The 27,573-nt window shown below is 39.3% G+C and overlaps 1 long non-coding RNA gene across 1 annotated transcript in view; it reads right to left on the bottom strand.

Moving 5' to 3' along the window:
* Window positions 1–2,132: 2,132 nt before the first annotated feature.
* The window catches only part of LOC126764466 (uncharacterized), a 93,428-nt gene continuing 67,987 nt past the window's right edge, over window positions 2,133–27,573 (bottom strand). The window contains exon 6 of the long non-coding RNA XR_007667997.1: window positions 2,133–3,296. This is a non-coding gene — a long non-coding RNA (uncharacterized LOC126764466). The remainder of the gene's footprint in view (window positions 3,297–27,573) is intronic.

The following is a 27,573-nucleotide window of genomic DNA, read 5'->3' as shown; positions in this document are numbered from 1 at the left end:
GGCTAATCCCACGGTAGTTGGCGCAGATTGTGGGGTTCTCCTTTTTTATGGATTGGGCATAGCATACTTAAATTCCAATCGTTGGGCATGCTTTCGTCCGACCATATTTTACAAAGAAGCTGATGCATGTTCCTTATCAGTTCTTCACCGCCGTGTTTGAATAGCTCGGCCGGCAATCCGTCGGCCCCTGCCGCTTTGTTGTTTTTCAGGCGGGCAATTGCTATTCGAACTTCTTCATGGTCGGGTAATGGAACGTCTGCTCCATCGTCATCGATTGGGGAATCGGGTTCGCCTTCTCCTGGTGTTGTGCGTTCACTGCCATTCAGCAGGCTGGAGAAGTGTTCCCTCCATAATTTAACTATGCTCTGGGCATCAGTGACTAGATCACCTTTGGGGGTTCTACAAGAGTAAGCTCCGGTCTTGAAACCTTCTGTAAGCCGCCGCATTTTTTCGTAGAATTTTCGAGCATTACCCCTGTCGGCCAGCTTATCAGGCTCTTCGTACTCACGCATTTCGGCCTCCTTCTTTTTCTGTCTACAGATGCGTCTCGCTTCCCTCTTCAACTCTCGGTATCTATCCCATCCCGCACGTGTTGTGGTCGATCGTAACGTTGCGAGGTAGGCAGACTGTTTTCTCTCCGCTGCGAGACGACACTCCTCGTCATACCAGCTGTTCTTTTGCACTTTCCAAAAACCAATAGTTTCGGTTGCAGCTGTACGTAAGGAGTTTGAAATGCCGTCCCACAGTTCCCTTATACCGAGTTGTTGACGAGTGCTCTCAAAGAGCAGGAGTGCACGCCGAGTAGAAAATCGTTCGGTTGTCTGTTGAGATTGCAGCTTCTCGACGTCGAACCTTCCAAGTATTTGTTGGCGTACGTTTTTTGCTACACAGAGGCGGGTGCGAATCTTGGCTGCAACAAGATAGTGGTTCGAGTCGATGTTAGGACCTCGGAGCGCACACACATCTAAAACACTGGAGACGTGTCTTCCGTCTATCACAACATGATCGATCTGGTTGTTGGTTTTTCGATACGGAGACAGCCAGGTAGCTTGATGTATCTTCTTATGCTGGAATCTAGTACTGCAGATAACCATATTTCGGGCCACCGCGAAGTCAATCAGCCTCAACCCATTTGGGGATGTTTCCTCGTGGAGGCTGAATTTACCGACCGTCGTGCCAAAGATACCTTCTTTGCCTACCCTGGCGTTAAAGCTGCCAAGCACGATTTTGACATCGTGGCGGTTCAGCTCTCATAAGTGCACTCCAAGCACTCATAAAAGGCATCTTTGGTCACATCGTCCTTCTCTTCCGTCGGGTGGTGGGCGCAAATCAGCGATATGTTGAAGAACCTCGCTTTGATGCAGATTGTGGCTAGACGTTCATTCACCGCAGTGAATGATAGTACTCGGCGACGGAGTCTCTCTCCCACCACGAATCCCACACCAAACTTGCGCTCCTTTATATGGCCACTGTAGTAAATGCCACAAGGACCTACTCGTTTTTGTCCTTGTCCCGGCCATCGCTTTTCTTGGACGGCGGTGATGTCAGCCTTTATTTTTGCGAGGACATCAACCAGCTGGGCAGCGGCACCTTCCCAATTAAGGGACCGGACATTCCAGGTGCATGCCCTCAATTCGTAGTCCTTATTTCGTTTGCCATGGTCGTCATCGAAAGCGGGGTTTCTCATCCGAGGCTGGTTGTTACTATTCATTGGGGGTGTTTTTTACGTGGCGGGTCCCAAACCCAGCGCACAACCCTATGTAGGGGATATTTCGCCTTCTCACTTTAGCTCGCCTTCAAACGGATGTTCTTAGGCTACCCAGAGGATACTTGGTCAAAGACCGGAAGTAGTGAGCTGCTTGAGTCATATGTAAAAGAATCGTTTCTGGCCACTCCCAAGTGAATGGCGATCAGAGAACTTTCCTCACTTGCGTGAACTTCTACACATGACTCCATCCTCCTGAACTTCTACACATGACTCCCTCCTCCTAAATAGAGATCATCATAGATATTAATCGATTGTTTTTTTGTAAGCAACTCAAACACGAAAGGGTTAAAAATAAATCAATTTTACATAAACTTTGTAAATATTATGAAACAAAGTGAACATATACTTTTATTTTTGTTGATAATTATGTTTTTGACTATGTTATAGAAAATTTAATATTTGTTATCGACATATTTATTTTCATTCAAGTGTAAAAACATCTCAGTAATGAAATGTAATAGATTTTGTGACTGTCATTTACAGAATAGCAAAATCGTCTCAAAAATTGTCTCTAACTTAAAATCTCAAATTTAGAGACTTGATACTGGATCACAGTACAGAATCGCACTGTAAATATAAGATAACAAATTTATATTCTACTACTTTTCTTAATTAAAATATTCGTATTTCGATTAGGTGTTGAGTTCAAATTACGAAGCAAAATAACTGAAGATCCAACCTTCAGTTTCTGTCTGAAATTTTCAGACCCAACTGACAGTTTTACGATTCAGCACGGTAGTCATGGACGATTACTTTGTGACACATTGCATTTCATTCTCGATGAGTGGAGTGCCCAAAAGGCCCTGGTGTCTGTCCCAGTGTTGGGACTGCGATTCTTGGGCAGACCAACTGTCGTAGCGGCGAACTTTTAACCATTCGATTCGGTACAGCGCCACATTGGTTGACTCAGGACCGTTACAGGGATCTATTCCAATCATTTGGCTAGAGTTTTGGGTTGTACACTCGCCATATTGCTGTAGTCGTATCATCCGGTCCGTTCAGATGAACGTACCCAGAAAGCAGCCGCCATTAACGAAGTGAACTGTTCTATCAAATTTAGGCGCTCTAGCTGAGTTCTAAGCTTTCGGAGACGTCAACGAATCGCGTATATCCGACCGCCTATAGTAGCAAGTCAGTTGGGAAATAAGTTAAAACGAATAATGGGCGGCTTCCTGATCAGCGTCTGTGCACCATGTTGGGTGCAGCTAATATAACAACCTGACTGGTACTCAACGCAGCGCATTGGAAGTTCTTAGAAGTCTCGACAGGAATGTTTCCGGGTGATGTAATCTTGCTTTGCTGAGGTGTCAGCTACGTGGTGTGTCAGTAAACAGCCACTTCGGTCCTTGGTCAGGGAGTGTGCATCGGACGCAGAAGTAGTAACCTGCGTTGGCCCGGGTAAGCACCGATTCGTCCCTGTTTTCCGGGACTGGTATAGCAAAGGCCAGGCCTCAGGGAACTGGGGTAGAAGCATTGTCTCCGATCATACAATCGTTCCTGTCTATTTCGTCCGTCTGCACACGATACGCTGAAAGAAAACACAAGAAATGGTGAATCTAATGAGAAAAAACAGCAAACGCAGCAGTAATACTTTATGATTTTGTAAAGATAAGCGAAAAAATAATTTCTGTTAAAATCTTTTGAAGAACTAATCGCATAAACTCATTTTTTGTTTGGAGCTACAGTGAATTTGTAGTGTCTGATGTCAGATCTTGAGCTGGTCTGGTGGCAGTTACCAACTAAATGGCTGACAGCACCCTCTAAACGCAAAAGGACATCTTCGAAGGCAGCAGTTTAAAAGAGACCCCAATGAAAACAGATATTGAGAATTCTGACACTGATTTATCAGGAAAACAAAGAAAATTTCGTCAAAAAGAAAAAAACTATTTCGGAAAATTCCACATCTTAAGCGGCTACGCTACGCATTGCTAGCTGACAGTTCTCCACCAGACAATATTAATAATCTGGAAACGTTCAATGATATGCCCGTCCGTACAGTATCAAAACCGTCACCAATTTTTGTGAATAACATAAACAATATTATAGGCATGTTAACCACGATTGAGGAAGCTGCGGGTAAATACATGTTTACCTACAAGTCAGGCAGAGATGACAAAGTAAGGCTTATGTTCAATGGTAGTGATGGTACAGAAAAGTAGTAAGGTTCTCACTGACACATATGAAATGAAGGAGGAGCGTGCGTATAAAACAGTGCTGAAGGGTCTTCAATATACAACTCTTCTGAAATACATCAAGAGTGAGCTTGCCAAACAAGAACACATAGTTCGTCACCTCACTAATGGCAAAAATTATGTAACAAAACACCAATGTTATTATTTTTTATTGACCTTGAGCCCAGCGTCAACAAAAAACAAATTTTCAAAGTCATAAGACTTTGTCGTGCAGTTGTATGTTTCGAACCACCAAGAAAATTTTAAATCCTCTAACATCTGATTGCACTGAATTGAAATGAACAATAGCCTGATGTGCTAACTGTGGAGAAAAGCACATCCTATAAAGGATGCAAAGTATACAAGCAAACAGCCCATCGTTTTTTTAAATTGCAAGGAAGAAACTATCAGTCGGGAACTCAGTATTCTCCATCTAGTCAAATTACTCCTACCTCTGCCAGTTTCTTGCTGAACGACTCGGAGGTACAGTCATGTAACCTTTCTCAACCTATGATCTCCTCAGCTGTTAATGATGAATCAATATTGAAAAAATTGGAAGTGCTTATACAGTAAATAGTAATATAGATGACTGCTCAATTTACCCAAATGATTATTCAACTCCTCACATCAATTAATTAAATCAAATAAGACTTAAAACTGCCATATGGGATGCCAACGGCCTTTGGAAAAGCAAAACTGAAGTCGAACACTATGTCAAAACTTACAACATCGATGTTCTAATTGTAGCAGAAACTCATTTCAATTATCGGTCTTATTTTAAAATAGCAGGGTACGCTCTTGTAAAATCAAATCACCCTAGTGGTAATGCAAGAGCTGCAGTTCTTATAAAATCTGATATTTCTCACACGGAAATTAAATCCTCACAGTATCCTTGGGTTCAGGTAGCAATGGTAATGTTGCCGTGAAATGAGCAAAATATGAACCAATTTCGTAATAAATTCATTGCTGGTAATTAGTATAATGCCAAAAACAGTTGGTGGGGTTCACCGCTCACAAATACCAAAGGTAGAGCACTTTTGAATGGCATTTGGAACAAAGATTTAATGTATTATTAAACTGGTGACCCACTAACTGGCCGTCCGACCTAACGAAGATTCCAGATGTTTTTGATTTTGATATTTCGAAAGGTTCTAATTCAAGGTACATATGCTCTACCACCTGTTCGGAGCTCCTATCTGATCACAGCGCAGTTCTGCTTGAAGTGAATATGCCGGAACTCGCAATGAATAAACCCACCAGAGTACTTGGCACTCCTTTAACGTTGGTCGCCTTGACATGGCGAAGGGGCTTAAGAAATAGTCAAGTGCGCATTCCAAATGGGAACGCAATCTACTCTTACGAACAAACAGAGACACCTCATAAGTCCCATAATGGTTATATGGATAATAAACCTTCGGTAGAACGCCCATCTCCTATTGTGGAAGTTTGAGAATATCCGCATTACCACCGCCCTATGGTGGCAGGCGGTAACGAAAAAATTATCGCTAAGGGTCCCCTCCGATGCCCGGACGAGGCTGGAGGTATTAAAATGCCTTCTTCACGCATACGGGCTCTGCGGACAAGTGACCAACTCTTTCCGGCCTACTCGTGGGAACTCGACAATCCTGCAGGTCCCCACCCAGAGTTTGACTCCTCTGAAACCCTTAGGGGTAACAAGGTCATCAAGTGCGCGAACCAGGCCCCTCTGGATTTCCTAACGGGTACCTTTGCTAAAAATCAGCGACGCCTTTGTTGGCCACCCCCTCAAGATTACACACGCCAAGGATATCCCGAAGAGATCTCGTGCTCGCATTTGGTTGCCCCCTCTAGATCAATGAATACAAATGCATTCCTTTGCACAAATTACAGCACAGCAGATATAACGAGGTAAAGATGGAGAAAAGTGAGTCGCTTTCACAATATACTATTTTAAGTAGCAATTTAAGTATATGCAACAAGAGCGATAGGCCAACTTTTATTTTCCCAAGCTCTCAAAGGTTCCCGGGTTAGGAGGAAGTCTTGGACCTAACGATATCAACAAACATAGATAGTTTCGTTGTGGATGACTGGAGGGTGTCCGATGAGCCTTGCATGTCCAATGCTATCCAAAGAACACACCAATACTGCTTACATAAAGACTGATAGAAATGCGTGGACCTCCTCTGCCGAAAAATCATTGGAAGTACGTATTAAAACGCATTTCCCTGGAAGTCAGCAAAATGCGATAACCGAGGTTTAACCAGAAACACTGGTAAGCGCAGCTGAGTACCTAGGCCTGATAGTAGACAAAAAAAATTAACTATGCCGTAAATAGTTTCCCACCGGCAGGTCCAGACGGGACTATGCCCATAATGCTGCCAAAGCTGGAAGAACCAATGGTTCAAAGGCTTCAAAATATATACAAAGGAAGCTTTGCATCCCAAGAAGTGGGAAAAGAATTAAAGAGGTATTCCTAACAAACCCGAGCAAAAGAACACACGATATTGCTGTGGATTTTAGACCTATAAGCCTCACATCTTTCATGCTGAAGATACTAGAAAGGCTAATGGATTTACATAATGTATAAAATCAACCATGGCGGATACGTTATCGAAGCCCCATCATGTATACATAAAGGGCCGATCAACCGAAACTGCCCTTTACGATGTGATAAACGTAATTGAAAAATCATTACATTACCAAGAATACACTATGGCTGCACTTCTTCATATAAAAGGAGCATTTATTAATATAAGTAAGCACGATTATTAATTCTCTGACACATGGTGGCTTAGACGACACAATGTGCTGATGGACTGCAACTTCTGAGGTGAAAGTAGTAGCATATGCAGACGATATATTGTTGTTGGTATCAGGAATACTTCCTTCAACAGTCAATGAGATTATATAAAGAGCACTATCCATAAACCGATGGGCTGCGAACAATGGACTAGTTGTTAACTCTAATATAACTGAACTGATGCTTTTCACAAACAGAACTAAAATTCCCTTGTTTAATCTTCTCGTACTAAATGGTACAACGCTCTCTGTCCCCCACATCTAAATACTTGGAGTGAAGATTGACTTCAAACTGACCTGTAAAATAAATATAAAAAAGGAACAAAGAAAAGCCTATATGGCTTACTATATTTGCAAGAGATTCATCAGCAGGAATATGGTATTTAAACCTAGTATACTCATTTGGATGTACACGGCTGTCATTAGACCTATATTTACATATGGAGCACTGGAATGGTGGCCAGCGCTAAAGAAACAATACGAGATCAGAAAATTTAATGGAATACAAAGAGCAGCATGTGCAGGTGTTACTGGTGCAATAAAGTCATGTCCCACTGCTAATGTGATCTTTATTATTAAATACGAATATACATCAATATTCACAAAATACTAGCATGTTCTGCAATAAGAATAAATAATTTGGTGATTGGAATCAGAAGAACTATGGACATAGTAATATCCTAATCAACTCAGAGTTAACGTCAATAAATCAGACTACATTCTTCCAAAGTTGGATTTTAATAGTTACTTCCAGGTGAGGAAACCCTCTAGACGAGAATAGCGAAGCGCCTAATAGGGGAGGAAGATACCATCTCAGTCTATAAAGACGGATCCAAAATTGACTGCGGTGTAGGCACAGGAGTATATTCCGATGATTTGGACATTTCTCTCTCTAACCGTCTATCGAACTCGGCTGGCATCTTCCAAGCAGAAGTACTGGGCATAGAGAAGCTCTATTGAATAACTACGAGCGGATACATAAAGCAACTATGTACGTGGATAACCAGGCGGCTCTCCTGGTCTTGTCAGCGCCCATGACAAATTTTCAATATGGTCCTTAACCGCAAGAAAGCACTGAGCTCACTGAAAGACTTAATCTGGGTTCCCGGCCACAGGAACATTTTCGTTAACGAAAAAGCAGACGAGTTGGCAAAGGTAGGAGCTTTTCTAAACGAATCCGTTAATATGATACCCACTAGAATTATTCACAAAACAGCAGCATGTTCTGCTATAATAATAAAAGAATTGGGTGGTTGGAATCAGCAAAACTACGGACATAGTGTAATCCTAAACAAACTCAACTTTAAAAAATCAGACTACATTCTCCCAAAGCTGGTTTTCAACAGACACTTCCAGGTGAGGATAGCCTCTAGATGAGAATAGAGAAGGGGCGTAATAGGGGAGGAAGATACCATCTCAGTCTAAACGGACGGGTCCAAAATGGACTGCGAAGTAGCACGGGAGTATATTCCGCTGATCTAGGCATATCTCTCTCTATACGTCTACCGAACTCGGCTAGCATCTTCCAAGCAGAAGTACTGGGCATAGAAAAAGCCCGCGAAGCTCTATTAGAAAACCACGAGAATATACATAAAACATCTATATTTACGGATAGCCAGGCGGCGCTCCTGACTTTGTCTTCGCCCATGACAAATTCCAGTATAGTCCACAATTGCAAGAAAGCACTGAGCTCAATAAAAGACAAGCTCCACCTAAACATGATTTAGGTTTCCGGCCACAGGAACATCTTCGGTAACGAAAAAGTAGGCGAGTTGGCAAAGGCAAGAGCTTTCCTAAACGAATACGAGGCGGAGCTATTACCAAGCCCGTTAGGATCGATCAAAAGAGAGATCGATAGACAATTTCAACAAGTTGCAAATAACAGATGGAAAAATACAACAAAATGCAATATAACTAAACAGATAAGGCCGAAATATAACAAGAAAAGAAGTAACGACTTATTAAATAGGTCCAGGAAAAGTATCTTCAGACTACAGATACCATGAATGCCCAGCCCTATCGGAGATCCGACACAGAGCACATGGTGTCCATTAAGCATCAAATCTTGAATAGATGTCAACAAAAAGCATATCGAACATAAGTAGCTTCATCAAAACCACAAAATAGTTTCAACGAGAAGATGAAACGTGATAGCAATAACAAAAAATCCTACGACTAGTGCATCAAAATGGCACAGCTACTGCTAATTGAGCCCGAAATATAACAGGTCAGCACTCTTACCTACCTACCTTCTTGCAAAGTGGCAAACATTGTAAATTATGGCAAATGATTAAAAAATGTGGACCCCAATATCGCAATTTCTTCTGAGGCAGATATGGATTATGCTGCAGAAGTCTTGACCAATATCATATACAATGCTGCCAATATAAGTACACCAGAATCTATAACCACACAGGGCGTCCACGAAGCTCAGACGTCTTCAGCATGAATGTCAAGTCAGTAGAATTCCTAATGACAAAACGCTTCTCAATCGCGCCACAAAGGAGCTGAAGCATGTTCTCTAGTCAAGTCTCAAGAGGCGTTTCTAATTGGTGCCAAACCAGGAGATCCAGGGAGCAATCTTTGGAATGCTAGTAGACAAAACCATAAGCCGATATATCAATTTTTTTAAATGTTGCTTGTCAAATGGATTTTCCAATTTTTCTAAAAGCTTATTCTGAATTATCAGTTTGGCTTCAGAAAATTTTATGACACAATTTAAAAAATAAATAGGGTAGAACACTTTATAACTGATGCTATGGAAAATAATAAATACTACTCTGCTATTTCCACCAAGCATTTGACAACGTCTAGCATCTAGGCCTATTATTCAAATTAAAGGAAAAACTACCAATGCCTTATTATTTCCTGCTAAAGTCTTACTTGTACAATCTGACGTTCTACATAAGATGCCGTGATGCTGAGTCGGATTTAAAATCTATTCATGCTGGCGTGCCCCAAAGTAGTGTACTCGCCCCTGTGCTCGACATTCTTTATACAGCAAACCTTCTAGTGATCAACTCTAACTGCACAATGACGGCAATCTATGCTAATAATACTGTACTACTAGCAACTGAATGCTCTAGAACCGTGGCTCACGAAATGGAACATTGGTATCAATACTGAACAGTCCGCACAAGTCCTCAAGTGGCTTTATATGGTCAGTTGTTACCAACAAACACATGCGCAAAATATTTGGGGATTTGACTAATTGATAAGAGGCGTTGGAAAGATCACGTAGAAATAAAAAGAACTCAGCTAAGATTAAAGTTGGCGCAGCTTTACTGGCTGGAGGATGGAGTCATGTGTAGAAGTTCAAGCAAGTGAGGAAAGTTCTCTGATCGCCATTCACTTGGGAGTGGCCAGAAATGATTCCTTTACATATGACTCAAGCAGCTCACGATTTCCGGTCTTAGACCAAGTATCCTCTGGCTAGCCTAAGAACATCCGTTTGAAGGCGAGCTAAAGTTAGAAAGCGAAACATCCCCTGCATAGGGTTGTGCCCTGGATTTGGGACCCGCCACGTAAAAAACACACTCCAATGAAAAAGCAACAACAGCCTCGGATGAGAAACCCCGCTTTCGATGACGACCATGGCAAACGAAATAAGGACTACGAATTGAGGGCATGCACCTGGAATGTCCGTTCTCTTAATTGAGAAGGTGCCGCTGCCCAGCTGGTTGATTTCCTCACGAAAATAAAGGCTGACATCACCGCCGTCCAAGAAAAGCGATGGACGGGACAAGGACAAAAACGAGTAGGTCCTTGTGACATTTACTACAGTGGCCATATAAAGAAGCGCAAGTTTGGTGTGGGATTCGTGGTGGGAGAGAGACTCCGTCGCTGAGTACTATCATTCACTGCGGTGAATGAACGTCTAGCCACAATCTGCATCAAAGCGAGGTTCTTCAACATATCGCTGATTTGCGCCCACCACCCGACGGAAGAGAAGGACGATGTGACCAAAGATGCCTTTTATGAGTGCTTGGAGTGCACTTATGAGAGCTGAACCGCCACGATGTCAAAATCGTGCTTGGCAGCTTTAACGCCAGGGTAGGCAAAGAAGGTATCTTTGGCACGACGGTCGGTAAATTCAGCCTCCACGAGGAAACATCCCCAAATGGGTTGAGGCTGATCGACTTCGCCGGGGCCCGAAATATGGTTATCTGCAGTACTAGATTCCAGCATAAGAAGATACATCAAGCTACCTGGCTGTCTCCGTATCGAAAAACCAACAACCAGATCGATCATGTTGTGATAGACGGAAGACACGTCTCCAGTGTTTTAGATGTGTGTGCGCTCCGAGGTCCTAACATCGACTCGAACCACTATCTTGTTGCAGCCAAGATTCGCACCCGCCTCTGTGTAGCAAAAAACGTACGCCAACAAATACTTGGAAGGTTCGACGTCGGAAAGCTGCAATCACAACAGACAGCCGAACGATTTTCTACTCGGCTTGCACTCCTGCTCTCTGAGAGCACTCGTCAACAACTCGGTATAAGGGAACTGTGGGACGGCATTTCAAACTCCTTACGTACAGCTGCAACCGAAACCATTGGTTTTCGGAAAGTGCAAAAGAACAGCTGGTATGACGGGGAGTGCCGTGTCGCAGCGGAGAGAAAACAGTCTGCCTACCTCGCAACGTTACGATCGACCACAACACGTGCGGGATGGGATAGATACCGAGAGTTGAAGAGGGAAGCGAGACGCATTTTCAGACAGAAAAATAAAGAGGCCGAAATGCGTGAGTACGAAGAGCTTGATAAGCTGGCCGACAGGGGTAATGCTCGAAAATTCTACGAATAGATGCGGCGGCTTAGAGAAGGTTTCAAGACCGGAGCATACTCTTGCAGAACCCCCAAAGGTGATCTGGTCACCGATGTCCAGAGCATACTTAGATTATAGAGGGAAGACTTCTCCAGCCTACTGAATGGCATTGAACGCACAACGCCAGGAGAAGACGAAAAAGAAATGGGTCTGGCAGTGAACGAGGGCAAGACGAAATATCTCCTGTCATCAAACAAACAGTCGTCGCACTCGCCACTTGGCACTCACGTCACTGTTGACAGTCATAACTTTGAAGTCGTAGATAATTTCGTCTAGCTTGGAACCAGCGTAAACACCACCAACAATGTCAGCCTGGAAATCCAACGCAGAATAACTCTTGCCAACAGGTGCTACTTCGGACTGAGTGGGCAATTGAGAAGCAAAGTCCCCTAGCTACGAACAAAACCCAAACTCTATAAGTCACTCATAATTCACGTCCTGCTATATGGTGCAGAGGCTTGGACGATGTCAACAATGGATGAGTCGACGTTGCGAGTTTTCGAGAGAAAAGTTCTGCGAAAGATTTATGGTCCTTTGCGCGTTGGCCACGGCGAATATCGCAATCGATAGAACGATTAGCTGTACGAGATATACGACGACATCGACATAGTTCAGCGAATTAAAAGACAGCGGCTACACTGGCTAGGTCAAGTTGTCCGGATGGACGAAAACACTCCAGCTCTGAAAGTATTCGACGCAGTACCCGCCGGAGGAAGCAGAGGAAGAGGAAGACCTCCACTCCGGTGGAAGAACCAAGTGGAGAAGGACCTGGCTTCGCTTGGAATATCCCAATTGGCGCCACGAAGCGAAAAGAATGAACGACTGGCGCGCTGTTGTTAACTCGGCTATAATCGCGTAAGCGGTGTCTACGCCAATTAAGAAGAAAAAGAAATACTTTAGATGATGTGGACGTATGGTATTCAAATCTGGGGTAGTGCGAATTCAAATTTTAAACTTATTGAAACTTTTAAAAATAAAGAAGACCACCTCCGCACCTCGTCTGAGCCCGGATGCAATAATCATTGCGCGCGAGTTGTGGTTATTGAACCCGAGTTCAATAAGTAAGTATCATCATTTTTATTAAACTTAGGTTTAACTTACTAAACGAAAAAACGTTTTCGTTAAACCTTGGTTTAACTTATTAAACGATATATATACCGAACTTTAGTTCAATATTAATTATTAAGGTTAAATTTCGGTTTAACTTATCGCGAGAAAAGAAAGACACGACTTGTCTTTTTAACAGTCAAAATTCTTCTGCCAGTTTATTTAGAAATTTAGAAAGCAATCACTTGTAGTTGTGACAATATTTGTCAAGTGGCCTACTTCTCTCATTACATCAATTGCATTCCCTTGAGCGTTTACGTTGCACTATTAATTGTGACGTTAATTGCTTTTTGTCTTTGGCTATCGCAATATTCGTTTGAACATACTTATAAAATAATGAAATGAGCAAAGGAAATGCAGTGTGATATAATGTCAAGGGCACTTACTTCGTTTCGAAATATATGTAATATGCACATTTCGTGTGGTCGCAACAAAAAAGTAAAATATTTTAAGTTGACGAATTGACTTTAAGTAGTTTGGGGTAGGTCGGTAACGTTTACATCTTTATTATTTCCTTATTGCAGTTCTGCAGTTGCATTCATATTGGTTATACAGATAGTGGTTGGCATCGACATCGACGTAACTTCTCCCCTCTTGATTTAGCTCTCTCCTGGGAGATCACATTAGTAATTTTAAAATTATTTCTTTTATTTTTACAATAGTTGATTATCGAAAGACTGAATATAATTATGATTGATATTGTATACATACATACTTATATGCCTAAATGTATGTATTGTTGCTGCTTTTGGTATTTAACTTCATCTATGAAGTTCATATTTTCCATTTGTTGTATATGTTGTATTGTATAAGTTTTTATTTATATCTTTAATGTTCGCTATATCATTTGTTAATACCATGCTGTTTTTAATTATTTTACTTTTTGTTGAAAATGTTTTATTATTAATTTTTATGCTACTATTACAAAAATTTATTAAATAGTTTCCACTTAAGAGAGAACTGTTATAATGCAGTCGCTTTATTCTAGTATTTTTAATATTTTTTTACAAATATAATTCCTTAATTAATGTTTATTGAAAGTTTTCATACAACTTCGTTTTATCAAACAGTTATTAATTGGTTTAAGACGTTGTAAGTCTATATTATCATTAAATTCGTAGAATTTATTATTATATCTTGGTGTATAGTATATACTTGTTGAAACATTAACTCAAAGTCGCTACTATCTCCTAGCGGTAATAATATAGATTTATATTTATTTTATTTTTATTTTTAATTGTTTTTTTTAATTTTTGAGAATTTATGTTAGACTTTGTTATTTCTTGATCGGTTATCATATTACTTTTTACTCAGCAAATCACTAAATCACTTGCTGCAATATTGTCTTGTATGTGTTCTACATTTTCCTGTAAAATGTTAAGTTTTAGAGATAAGTAAAGGAGTTTTGTTTCACAGATACCATATCCCTATCGTCCGGTATAAGTATTTTTAATTCGAGAAACGTTTTATGGAAGTTAGTATTAATATGTATTTGTTTATTTATGGTTGTTTATGTCGATAATATTGCGGTGTTGCTCTAGGTCTTGTCTATCATTATCGTCCAGGGTACCATAAAGCCATTTCTGTACGGTTCCTACTGCATTTAGTATGACTCTTTTTTGTCTGTGAAGTGTGATGGTGTTTATTTTAGTTGTTATAAATCTAATCTGCATGTTTAGTGTTGCATGTCCTACTTGTGAATGTGCCTATTTTACATTCGATTCTATTTCATATAATAAGTCTGATATCTCTTGTAGATTTATTACATGTAGTATTGTTATATATGACTTAACCAAATTGTTGTCAGAATTAAAAGTTTCAGGATCCATTGCCTCTGCAGATTTGTATTTCCGGTTAACTTTGTTTAAATGTACTACTATGCCCAAAATAAGGTGACATTGTATTTATTTTGAAAATTCTTTATTTATTCTTCCAAATCAATTTCGTCCCCTTCAAAGTAGTCCCCTCCCGATGCAATGCACTTATGCCAACGGATTTTCCAATCTTCGAAACACTGGATGTAGTCACTTTCCGGGCTGGCCTTCAGTTCCGTCTTCGCTGCGGCTTGAATCTCCTCTATTGTATAAAAACGGCGTCCCCGGAGCGGTCTTTTGAGCTTGGTGAGCAGCCAGAAGTCACACGGCGCCAGATCAGGTGAATACCGTGGTTGCGGAACGATATGGGTTGAGTTTTTGGCGAAATGATCACGAATTACGAGGGCAGTATGGGATGGTGCATTATCGTGGTGTAAAAACCAAGAATTGTCTTTCCACAATTCCGACCTTTTTAGGCGGATAGCGTTGCGCAAACGACGCACAACGTTCAAATAATATTCCTTGTTGACTGTTTGACCGGTTGGAAGGAATTCATAATGCACAACACCACGATAATCGAAGAAAACAGTCAACATGACCTTGATTTTTAAGCGACTTTGGCGCGATTTTTTTGGTCTGGGCTCTCTTTTGGCACGATATTCGCTCGATTGATCGGCTGTTTCGGGGTCGTAAGCATAGATCCAAGTCTCATCGCCAGTTATAATGCGTTTCATGACACCCTGGTAGTCGAAAAGCATCGTTTCACATACTTCAACGCGACGCCTTTTTTCAAAAAAATTCAATGTTTTCGGTACCAGTCGAGATTTGACGCGCTTGAGGCCCAAAACATCCTTCAAAATGGTATTGGCTGAGCCTTTCGATATGCCAACTTCATCTTCACCAGCAAGGTTTCTAATTGTTAATCGACGGTTTTTCAACACCAAATCTTTGATTTGTTGAACGTAAGCTTCGTCGGTTGAGGTTGATGGTCGCCCTGGACGCTCTTCGACATGTTCACGGCCGGCTTGGAACTCACTATACCACTTGTAAACATTTTTTTTAGACATAGCCTTATCACCAAAGGCTTTCTGCACCATCCTCAATGTATCCGCAGCAGAAAATTGATTCCGTAAACAAAATTTAATGCAAATTCTTTTCTCAACATATTTGGACATCGCAAAAAACGAAAAACTCACTTTTAGGAGCTCACAAAACGACACGTATCTCAAACACTAATGAATATTTTGACGTGAAATTTGACATAAATGTGACTGACAGTACTACCAACCCAAAAAAGAAAATAATTCTCCAAATCCTTCGACGCGAGCAGTTTAAATTCAAATGTCACCTAATTTTTTGGGCACAGTAGTATATCGTTTATATTTACTTTTATAATTTTTGGTTGTTCCTTATGCCTAACACTTTTATAATTCTTTACGTAACCTATATTTCTTTCTTCCACATATTTTTCTCTGTTTTCATTGGTTTTATTTATTCGCTTAGACTTTTCGTTAAATATTCTTTCATAAATTATGTTTTTGTTACACTTACCTTCTTCGATATTTATGGGTTTTTCTTTTGTAACTGATTGGTAGCTGTTATTATACCATTCTATAATAGCCTTGCTCATTTTATTTGTTAGACTTAAATTTTTCTTTTCTATACCTAATACTCCTATTTTTTCTCCTATGTAGTGTATTTTATAGGCGTTCATAATTGCAGGTGTGGTTATTCGGTTTAACAAGATGTACATACTACTATATGTAGTTCAATATTTTAGTTTCTGAGGAAATCTTTAACATTAATGCTTTTAAATTCGTTATCAGCAATAAGTTTTTCAAAGTTCCTTCTTCGTGACTTATATTGGTATATTTTGTCGATTATTGTTTAGATAGGACTACTATCTTCAAGAAAAAACGCTATAGCAAATTTAGAGAACCTGTAAGAAAATTCGCTTTCGAGTTAGAGTAGCAATCTAAGTATGTGAATGATTTCTTTGCGATCTTTCGGTGTTTCTGTTAAATTAAATTGAGCTTTTACAGGTCGCCTATCATATTTAACTCTGTTGCTTGTATCGCAGTTGTTTACGAATTTGTGTATCAGCTTTTTCAAGTTTGCAAAGTAGATGTGTCTTTTAATTCCCTCGTAGTTCTCGGACATTCCTGTGTGTCTTGTTTCGAACTTGTGATAATTTTGGATATGCCTGTAGACTTCTTCTTCACTATTTATATCTTTAGCGTGATATAAACATTTAAAAAATTTAATATTGTCGAATCCATCAAAATAATTCCGTAATTTGTTGTTGTAATTTCATATTTCATACCTTCATGGTAATTATCATCGCTTTATGTATATGCCAATTTTACCTGAAGTGATATGTCTTCTGAGGATATCAGAAATATTGATGTCCAAATCTGCTGGTGATACATATATTTTTTTTTTGTTGTGTTTTATTTCGAACTCCAATTGTTTGTTATCAGTTAAAATTATCGTGAGTTTTAAATCGATTGACTATGGTGTTCAAAATGGGTATATGGTTGTTCAACTGCTCCTCTTGAGAGTGAATTGTATTTGCCTCGTTTTCGTCTAAATTATTTTCTAAAGATAGACCTTGTTATATTTTGTTTTATATAATCTTCGTTTATATTGTATCTCTCCTAATTTTAGTATCCATCTTTGTAGTCTAGGATTTAGCGTATAACCATTTTAATGGTTGATGATCTGTTAACAAATCAAATTGGACACCATATAAGTATGGCCGGAAGTACGATCGCTAAAACTCCTTTTCTGTTGTAGAATATCTACGTTCGTGTCCTTTACGTTTTTTTAGTACGGCTCCGATTGCGAAATTGTTTGCATCAGTAGTTAATGTGTTTCTTTTTGAAATCCCGATAACTTAGTACTGGGTCTTCTGTCATTATTTGTTTTTACTTTAGCGTAGTTAATTTTCGGTATTATCTTGTAGTTCCTAGAAAAGACTTTAATTGCCTTGCTGTTTCTGGAAATTTTAAATCTTGTATTGTGTTTATCTTATCAAAGTTCGCTTTAAGTCCTTCAGGTGTTAAAACTTGGCAGAAATATTGCACTTGTCAAATTGAACCTTAAGGCTATGCTTCTTTAGTGCATGTAAAATTTTTGTAAGGCTTTCCACATGCACTTCTAATGTTTTACTGAAAACGAAAATGTCGTTAAAGTGCACTACGCATATTTTGTTTATGTGTTCTTTTGAAAGTTGATTGGGCATTTTTGAGACCGAATGGCCTTCTAACGTATTTGTAATGACAAAAAGAGGTTGAAAACGCGATTTTCTTTCGATCTTCTTCTTTTACTAAGATTTGGTAGAATCCCTTTGGGAGATCGAGTGTCGTAAAGTATGCTGCTCTTCCTAATTTATGTAATATATTATCTACATATATTTGGAAATGGGAATTTGTCGTCAATTGTGATATTATTTAATTTTCTGTAGTCTATCACAATCCGTATTTTCTTTGATTGGGAGTTATCTGATTATTTTTGTACTATCCATAAAGGGCTATTGTAAGGAGAATTGTTGTTTCCTATGATTCCTTGTTTTAACATTTCTTGAATTTGTTCTTCTTCATGTAATAAATTTTGGAATATACTGGGGTGTTCATCGTGGTCACTATCTTGTTTTGAATAGCTGGTGTACTTGTGAGATCATTGCATTCTTTATATAATAAGTTTTTGTAATTTTTTATTAACTTACTAACTAAAAATGTCTCTTCATCCTTATTTTCTGACCTCTCTAATTGATAAATTTCGTTAAAATTATATGGGCAAGAACTCATAAATTGTATCACTTCGTTATTAATTGTTAAGGTATCGTTTCTCATGTCAATAACTGCTTGTAATAGTTTTAATATGATTTGCCCAAAGATAGCATCGAATCCTTATTATGTGGGTCAGTTAATTTAAATGACACATCTGCGTTAAACTCGTGGGGTAAGCTTGTTATTATTTCCCATTTGATAAATAATTCACTATTAAATTACCGGATTGACTTGAGTTATTAGGTAGTATTATTTTATACTTAAATAATTTTCTATTATCAATAAGGGACGTAGCAGAGCCTGATTGGATTAGGCATATAATCTTTTCACTTTTGATTGTTAATTCTACTAACGGAAGGTATGGTTCAAGGGAAAACCTTGCACCATTATAATAGTTATGTTTTTGGTAACTCCATCTAAATGAGCTTGTTATGTTATTACTTTGATTTTGATTATTGAAACGATTACTATTAACACGACTAGTGTTTGTTCTGTATTTCCTTGCTTATTCCATCGCCCCTAAATTCTCTAATTTTAGCGGCTTCCTTCAGGTGGTCTGATGCCGACATTAGATTTAGATCCTGGTTGTTTAGTTACCATTGTAGTAGTTATAAGTGTATATCTGAGCAGTTCTTTTTTCAGTTTACTGGCTATTTTATTATTTTAGAAAAAATCGACTTTTTTGTTGGTATATTTATTTATTTCTCTTCACGGCTTTTTTTTTGTTCTTTACCTTTGTCTAGGGACAAAGTTCCTACCGACTGCGCCAGTTGTGAGAGTTTTATAAATTTTGTTAAACTAAGGTTTAACTTATTAAACGATATATATACCGAATATTAATTATTAATGTTAAATTTCGGTTTAACTTGTCGCGAGAAAAGGAAGACCCGACTTGTTGTTTTAACAGTCAAAATTCTTCTTTCAGTTTATTTAAAAATTTTACTAAGCAAGGTCTTATTTTCTAATACAATATTTTTTTTCTTTATCTTTTCCTTCAATTGTTATATTGGCGCTATCACTTATAGTTGCGACAATATTTGTCAAGTGGCCTACTTCTCCCATTAAATCAATTGCATTCCCTTAAATGTTAGGGAGGTAGGAGTATAGCCTTGCTCTCTATCGGGCGTAATTAGCACTTGATGTGCCATTTTGGTACACTACTCGTAGAACCTCCTGTTTCTGCTATTACGTTTCACCTTCTCTCTCAAACTATTTTGAGGTTTCGATGAAACTACTTATGTCTGATTTGCTTTTAGTAGAAAACCATTCAAGGTTTGGTGCTTTATGGATTCCAAGTGTTTTGTGTCGGATCTGTGTTAGATCTGGGCATTCACAGAGAAAGTAGAAAATTTGTTCCTTGTTCCCTGCTACTCCGCAGCCTTGGCAGATGTCGTTGTAGGGCATACCTATTTTGGACGCATGTTCCCCAAATGGCCAGCGCACTGTTGTGGTAGCTGTTACTCTTTTCCTCTCATATGTTGGCCATAGTTGTTTAGTCATGATGCATTTTGTAATGCTTTTCCATCTGTTATTTGCAAAGCTCCTGTCTTTGCCAACTCGTCTGCTTTTTCGTTACCGAAAATGTTCCTGTGACCGGGAACCCAGATCAAGTCTAGTTGGAGCTTGTCTTTTATTGAGCTTAGTGCTTTCTTGCAGTTGTGAACTATACTGGAATTTGTCATGTCATGTCATTATCCGTAAATATAGTTGTTTTATGTATATTCTCGTGATTTTCTAATAGAACTTCGCAGGCTTTTTCTATGCCCAGTAATTCTGCATGGAAGATGCTAGCCAAGTTCGGTAAACGTACAGAGAAGGATATGCCAAGTCAGCAAAGAATACCGCCATGCCTACTCCGCAGTCCATTGTGGACCCGTCGGTATAGACTGAGATGGTATCCTTCTCTCCTGTTGAATATGGTATCCTTACCTGGAAGTGTCTATTGAAATCCAGCTTTGGGAGAATGTAGTCTGATTTATTAATGGTGAGCTTGTTTAGGATTACACTATCTAATGAAAGTGCCCTAGTTTATTTTGAAATATGATATGCATATTTCGTGTGGTCGCAACGCAACAAAAAGGAAAATATTTTAAATTGATCAATTGACTTTAAGTAGTTTGAGGTAGGTCGCTCGGAAAATATATGGTACAGTGGCATACTTAGAGCCATTAAAAAGGAAGATGCTCTGAAAAAGCTTGGGGAGAACGTTTCACGGATAAGGAAGACGGCAAAAGACGAGATGCTACTCGAAATGAAGAGGGCAGAGATGAAGAATACAGGAGCATAGAGAGGTTCTAGGCGACCAGACGCAGACAGGAGCCCCAACGCACGAGTTGTCGCTGGAGATCCGCGGCCTGGACGAAATAACCATTAAAAAATACATTAAGGGGGAAATCCGATCGCAGATTAAAGAACTAAGTTACATCGGCAAAAATGTGATCAAAAACATCAGACAAGCGTATGCGGGCACGCAAACGGCAGTGAACGCAAAACATCTGATTGGCATTCATAAGATCAAGATTGGATGGGTAGTCTGCAGAATAAGAGAAAAGCCGAATCTCAGAAAGTGCTTCAGGTGCCTGGAATACGGCCATCTGAAGAGGGCGTATACGAGTGAGGATGACCGAAGCAAATGCTGTGCTAATTTCGGTGAAAAAGGGCACTTCGCAAAGGAATCGTTTGCAGCATGCAAAAGTAGCGGGAAAAAGGACACGTGCCACCGGATCGGAAGTTGGAAATGTCCCCAGTATCAAGCAGCGTGTAAAAAGACAAAATGAGAGTTATTCACATCAACATGAATCATTACAAAGCTGCATAAGAGCTGCTGAAGAAACTAATCTTCGAAGAAAAGCAGATTTGGGGATAGTGATCGAGCAGTATAAAAACATAATGCTAGTAAATGGATCTCTGACAAAGACAACAGAGCTGTCACATGAGCTTGTGGGAGAAACGCCTTCCAAGATAAGCCGCTTCTGATCTAACCTTACTATACGCGAGCAAAAATAAGTAGAATTAGTTTCCTGAGTGCTATATTTCATCGAGTGTGCTAGAAGGAGATAACGGAAGAATTCTCGATAAACTAGTTGGAGATGCCCTCACTACCATGCCAAACGCGATAGTAGGCGTACATGAGCCATTGAATGGGATAATAGCTACACAAACAGGCGGGCCAATGCTCTGCATTAGGCGTTCTCGTTGTTACGCACATAGCGATCACTTCGTCAACTTGCTCGAAATCCGCAAACACATTCAAATTCGATCCAGCTTGAAAAAATTGCAGAAAAAATGATGCAAGGTGAAAACGTTGGATGAAGAAATATTCAAACTCATATTGGGTGGGAACCTAGATGGTGCGAACAACGTTGACCAACATGCCAAATGGCTGGTGAAACAGATTGGTAAAGCCTGTGATGCTGACCCTCAATCAGAGGGGTTAAAGTTAAGCACTGACCTGTCCAACCCTCTTAAAAAAGATGGTGAAGACGCTTTTCCCAACTCAAGAGCCCCAATCGAGCGATACCTGCCATGCTGGAAGCCTCAACAGTCGACAAAAAGGAGGTAATGGAAGTGGCGGAGAGATTTGGTAACGCAAAGGAACCAGGACTTGATGATATCCCGAAAAGGCATTAGCGATGATCCCGCAGGTCTAAATGCAAACTACAGCAGCCTGAGTTAAGAGTTTCCTACATAGGCATACTGCTCAGCATGTGCGGCATAGTTAGTTAATACTGCCTGGGCTAGGCCCCGAAAGGGGTGTACTCCACCCCTGGCAGCATTTTTGGAAGATTCCCCTTCGAAAAAAGTACTGCATTTGGGTTATTGTCAATGATAATGGCAGAGCAGCATTTGAAAGAGATGTTCTACCACCATCTATTAAAACTACTTCATTGCAATAAGTAACACAACATGGAATATTTTACTAATTCAATATGCATCCGATGTCGATACAATGGATTATAAATCATTGAATATTTGATATATTTGATCAGTTCGAAAAACATGTCTTCAGTACTATAGCACACAGTCGACGAATTTGTGTTCTGTGCAGATGAATACTGCTCCAGCAAGCATAACGTTTAATGATTGTCATATTCTAACAAGCTTAATGCAAGGCATGCATATAACATAACCGTGGGTACTGTTGGCCATTTTATTTAAGATTGCAATGTTTTAGGAAAACTAATCAATAGCGGTCGCAAAAAACAGCTAGGTGTCTACCTTGTGTATCTACACGACCCAAATTATTTAACGGTCGTTAGGTCGCGGTTAGCCGTACAGCCAGTAGGAGCAGGTCAGTTGCGGAATAAATCTAAACAAATATGCAATCCCCACCAAAACTAGGTCCCCATTCGAAAACCTTGGTTTTGACAAACCTTTGAAAGCGTTGGGCAACAGCACTTCCCTGGCAAAAGCATTACAACCCCGTGGAAACTGTATGACTGAATGTGAATGCGGTTAAGAAGCTGATCGAAACAATGCACCCACCGCAGCGGTCTACAACACCATGAGAGATCTTCTCGGTGTGATAGAAAAATTACACACAAGTGCTCAGGAGGAGCACATTACAAATAAGGAAGCACGAAGTTTTCTCGTGATGCCCACCAGTGGTGAGAACACACCAAAGAGGCCTCCCGGAACAAAAAAGCAAATTGCGAAATGGGGAAAACAAGATGGTTGGATCGCGGTCTAACGTAAGCCACCAGAGAAGACCCAACATAAGCTGCCACCTCGACCCGATGCAATAGTCATAGAAAAAACTGGTAACATGTTACAGCGACATCCTCAGGACTTTAACGAAAAATGATACTTTGGATAAACTAGGGGAAAATGTGTCAAAGATCAGAAAAACGGCCAAAGAAAAAATTCTGTTGGAGCTGAAAGTTACACTGATAAGGACACGGAGATCTTCAAGACCGAAATAAGTAAAGTGCTCTAATCCACGAGGTCATGGTAGAAATACGTGACCTCGACAAAATCGCAACTAAAAAACACATTGCGGAGATTATACGCCTACATGTAAATGAGTTGAGCAATTTTGATAAAAATGCGATTAAGAGTATCAGAGCGGCAAACTTAAAAACTGAAACTGCTGTGGTAAGCGTACCCGCAATGAAGGCAAGCATACTTCTTTATGCGCACAGGATAAAAATAGGTTGGGTAACCAACGTGCCCAATGCTTTTGAAAACCGTTATGGAAACTCTATTCCCTGCCCAGAATTTTGAGAATCTAACGGCTCGAGCGGAAAAATATTTCGAAACGGAAGGCACAATAATTACTGATGTGGAGGTAACAGAAAAGGCAGAGAGATTTGGCAATGCCAAAGCACCAAGCGTGAATGGTATTTCAAATAAAGCCTTAAAGATTACCACTAATCACAATGCGAGACCATTTACTAAACTGTTTACGTTAAGTTTACAAAAAGGTGTACTCCCGATAACTTGGAAAAAACAGACACTGGTCTTGTTGCAGAAGCCAAATAAACCAGCCGAAGATCCCAGATCATATCGGCCGCTCTGTTTGCTGGATTCGATTGGCAAAATACTAGAGCGGATAATCTGTGCACGATTAGAGCTGCATTTAGAAAAGGAAGAGAACAAAGGTCCAATATGAATTCCGCAAACACAGATAAACCACTGATGCGTTTAAGAATCTACTGACTTAGCTAACAAGGCAATAGAAGATACCAGATGGCTGTATGATACAAAAGAATGCTGCACAGAAGTAACGTTTGACGTTGAAAACGCGCTTAATTCGGAATATTGGCCCCATATCATAAGTTCACTAGATCGTAAAGAAACCCCGGTTTACTTGGTTAAGATTATATCCAGCTACCGTACAAAGAAAATACGCGGTAACGGGACCCGCTTTCATAAGGTTCTGTGCTTGGCCCATTGTTGTGGAACATATTGTATGACGGGATGCTGCGTCTCCCACTCCCGAAGCGGTTACAGATCATCGAGGATGCGGTTCCCATGACTGTAGTGGCAAAAGAACTTGGCCAACTTGAGCACCTCTTCAATCATGCGCCGGAAATGACCAAACAATGGCTCACGGCAACAAATCTTGAACTCGCTGGGAAAAACCCGAGGCTGTGCGGATCATAAGTAAGAAAAAACTCGACGACATGAAAATAAATATCGACGGCCATAGTATCATGACCCAGAATACACTGAAGTACTTAGAAGTACCGATAGACAATAAACGTAGCTACAAAGTAGACATCGAAACGGTATGTGAGAAGCTGCACGGATAACGGCCGCTCTAGCAAGAATAATGACCAACATTCGTCGACCAAGCCAAAAAACGAGCGTTACTAGCCAAGGTAAGCCAATCAATTCTGATGTACGCGGCGCCCATATGGGATCAGTACTACAACAATAGACCTATGCAAAGAAGCGGTTTCAACTAAAACGGGCATCATACCACTTGAGATAGTGGCAATGAAACTCGAAAAAATATACGACCACTCCAAAAGACTGGGCAGGCGTTGTCCGAATGGACGAAAATACTCCAGCTTTGAAAGTATTCGACGCAGTACCCGCCAGAAATATCAGAAGAAGAGAAAGACCTCCACTCCGTTGCAGAGACCAGGTGGAGAAGGACCTGGCTGCACCTGGCTGAAAAGAAGAAACAACTGGCGCGCATATACATATGTATAAAGAGAAATTTTTTTTTTTTTTTTTCATTGAATAGGCTCCAAAACTACTTGAGCGATTTGAAAAATTCACTGTTGGGAAGCTACACTATTTGTGAAGAACATAAGCTACATTAAATTTTCAAAAACGTTAGGAATCCATACAATCCAATAATGTAACCCAAGGTGTGAAAAGATGACCAAAAAAATTTCTTAAATCGCGTACGCTTCGAAAACCTTTGATTATAGAACAAAATAATCTAATACACATTTGCAGATCATATAATTATCTACAAAAAATGTCGTGACACGTCTAACTCTAAGTATAAGTTTTGTCACAATAAGTGTTTTTATCATTTTAAAAAATATATACTACTATTATCAAATTGAAAGGTGAATTTTGTCCATTTCATTTCATTCAAAGTAATCTCCTCCCGCTGCAATACATTTATACCAACGATTTTTCCAGTCATCAACACTTAGAAAAATCCTCCGTCGTGATGGCCATCAGAGCCTTCTTCGACTCAGCTTTTATATTCACAATTGAGTCAAAACGGTGTCCTCGGAGTGGTCATGTGAATTTGCTGAATAGAAAGAAGGTACACGATGGTAATTCAGGCGAATGCGGTGGTTGCGGCACGATATTAGTTGAAAATATGCGAAATGATCACGAATACAGACTTACAAGAAAACAACTTACAGAAAAAAATTTACCGATTCGAAAAACACGCGGAGTATAAAATTGTTTAAAATTGTAAGTTATTTGAAAAATGTCGCATGGTCGCTACTAGGTTAGGCGGCACCATAACATAATTCAGACATAGTAAAAATCGAAGAATTCACTTTTAGAGCTTCACAAAACGACGCGTTTCTTAAATGCTAATAAATATTTTGACGTGAAATTTAGCACAGATGTCACTAACAGTACTACCAACTTACAGAAAAAAGTTTAGCGATTCGAAAAACACGCGAAGTATAAATTAAAAATTTATTGAAATAAATGATTTCATATTTAAGTGTGCTGCAATACCATTATAATGTATAATCCACTGAATTATTAAAATTGGACATTCCATTCGAAAGATATCACAAGTTTAAAACTCAAGCTGCTGGGTTAGGCGACCCATAACGGGGCAACTCGACAAGCAAAAGTTCATAGCATACTAACTGGCAAATCGATTGCTATTGCAGTTGGGAAATTCTTTATGTGAGTATTTCTATCTTCATATTTCATTTTCAAAATAACGCCGAGCAGGTTCGAGCTCTTTAACCGTTTAAAAATTCGAAGAACATGAAAAAAGTGTAAGTTATCATTATTTGTTCGAACTACTGCATTTTTAATACAAATATGTATATATTATCATTTAATAGGATTACTGATTTCAATAATTTTTCCAGAACATTCATTGATCTATTTGAGGGTACGAATTTCAGTAAAAAATACCTACATATGTATATGCCTTATACATCGATTTAAGGTATACAAAAAGTTGTGATCCCTGTCTCGCCCTTAAATTAATCAAGTTTCTTTATATTAGTTAATGTTTTCTAAGTCTATGCTTTTGATTTCAGCTTCAACTTTTTGCAACTTTCTTTGTTATTCATGTTATTCTAAGAGGCATGCGTGCAAAAACGTAGTTTTTTTTTTGCCAAAATGTTACAACTAAGCGAAAAAACATCAAGGAAAAAATTTTAAAGGTCATAAAAAAAAACTGAAACATACGAACGCCAAACCCTTCAAGGGTTTTACTATACTGACCTATTACCATCACCCTGACTTGGAATTTCTCACCCCCCAGACAATAATCCCAAAAATGTTCCACAGTGTAACCACACACATGCTGTACATTTTTAAACAACATACGTATGTAAATTATTTTTCATGAGCAGAGAAAGTAAAATATATAGTAAAGGTCTTCTTTACAAAAATTCAAAAAATAATAATAATACAAAATATATACTTCCATGTTCGAATTTCCTTCAATTTACTAATATTTAATGACCCCACGTAAAAACGATAAAGTATGTGTTGGAGAATGTGTACATATTTATAACTTTTGAAATGATTGTTTAACACCCGTGCGAAGCCGAGCGGATAGCTACTTCCTTATAAAACACTGGTCAACAAATTTGTAATTTTTGTTTTGTCACATGAAAATTTATATCAAATTTTAAATATACTAGGGCCACCAAATAATAATAAATTAATGAAAAAAATGTACACATCATGTTTTCTTGTGATATCAAAACATATATTTTCGTAAAAAGTACAAAATTCAGCCACACTTACAGAATTATTTCCAAATGTCTAATAGATACTTATGATTTTCTTGAATATTTGGCTTCCGGTAAGTCCCTTTTAAGTCTCCAACAATAGTCTGCTAGCATTCCTGGACTCCATTTCCCTTGATAACACTTCTCCATTAAGGAAATGTCTTGATGGAACCTCTCACCTTGTTCGTCACTCACAGCCACCCAAATTTGCCGGAAATAAATCCAGATGAGAGTCCAGCATATGTATTTTCAAGGACATATTACACCCCAAAGCTTTAAATGATAATAAAAGTTCATTTATTAAATCTTTGCAATTTTCCGCTTTATAGTTACCTAGAAAATTTTGAACAACATTCACAAAACATTTCCAGGCGAGTTTTTCCTGATCATTCAGTTTTTCTTCAAAGC

The sequence above is a fragment of the Bactrocera neohumeralis genome, unplaced genomic scaffold (genome assembly GCF_024586455.1).
Source record: "Bactrocera neohumeralis isolate Rockhampton unplaced genomic scaffold, APGP_CSIRO_Bneo_wtdbg2-racon-allhic-juicebox.fasta_v2 cluster09, whole genome shotgun sequence".
Taxonomy (NCBI): domain Eukaryota; kingdom Metazoa; phylum Arthropoda; class Insecta; order Diptera; family Tephritidae; genus Bactrocera; species Bactrocera neohumeralis.
Note: the sequence above shows the minus strand (reverse complement) of the source record. Positions and strands in the feature narration are given on the sequence as shown.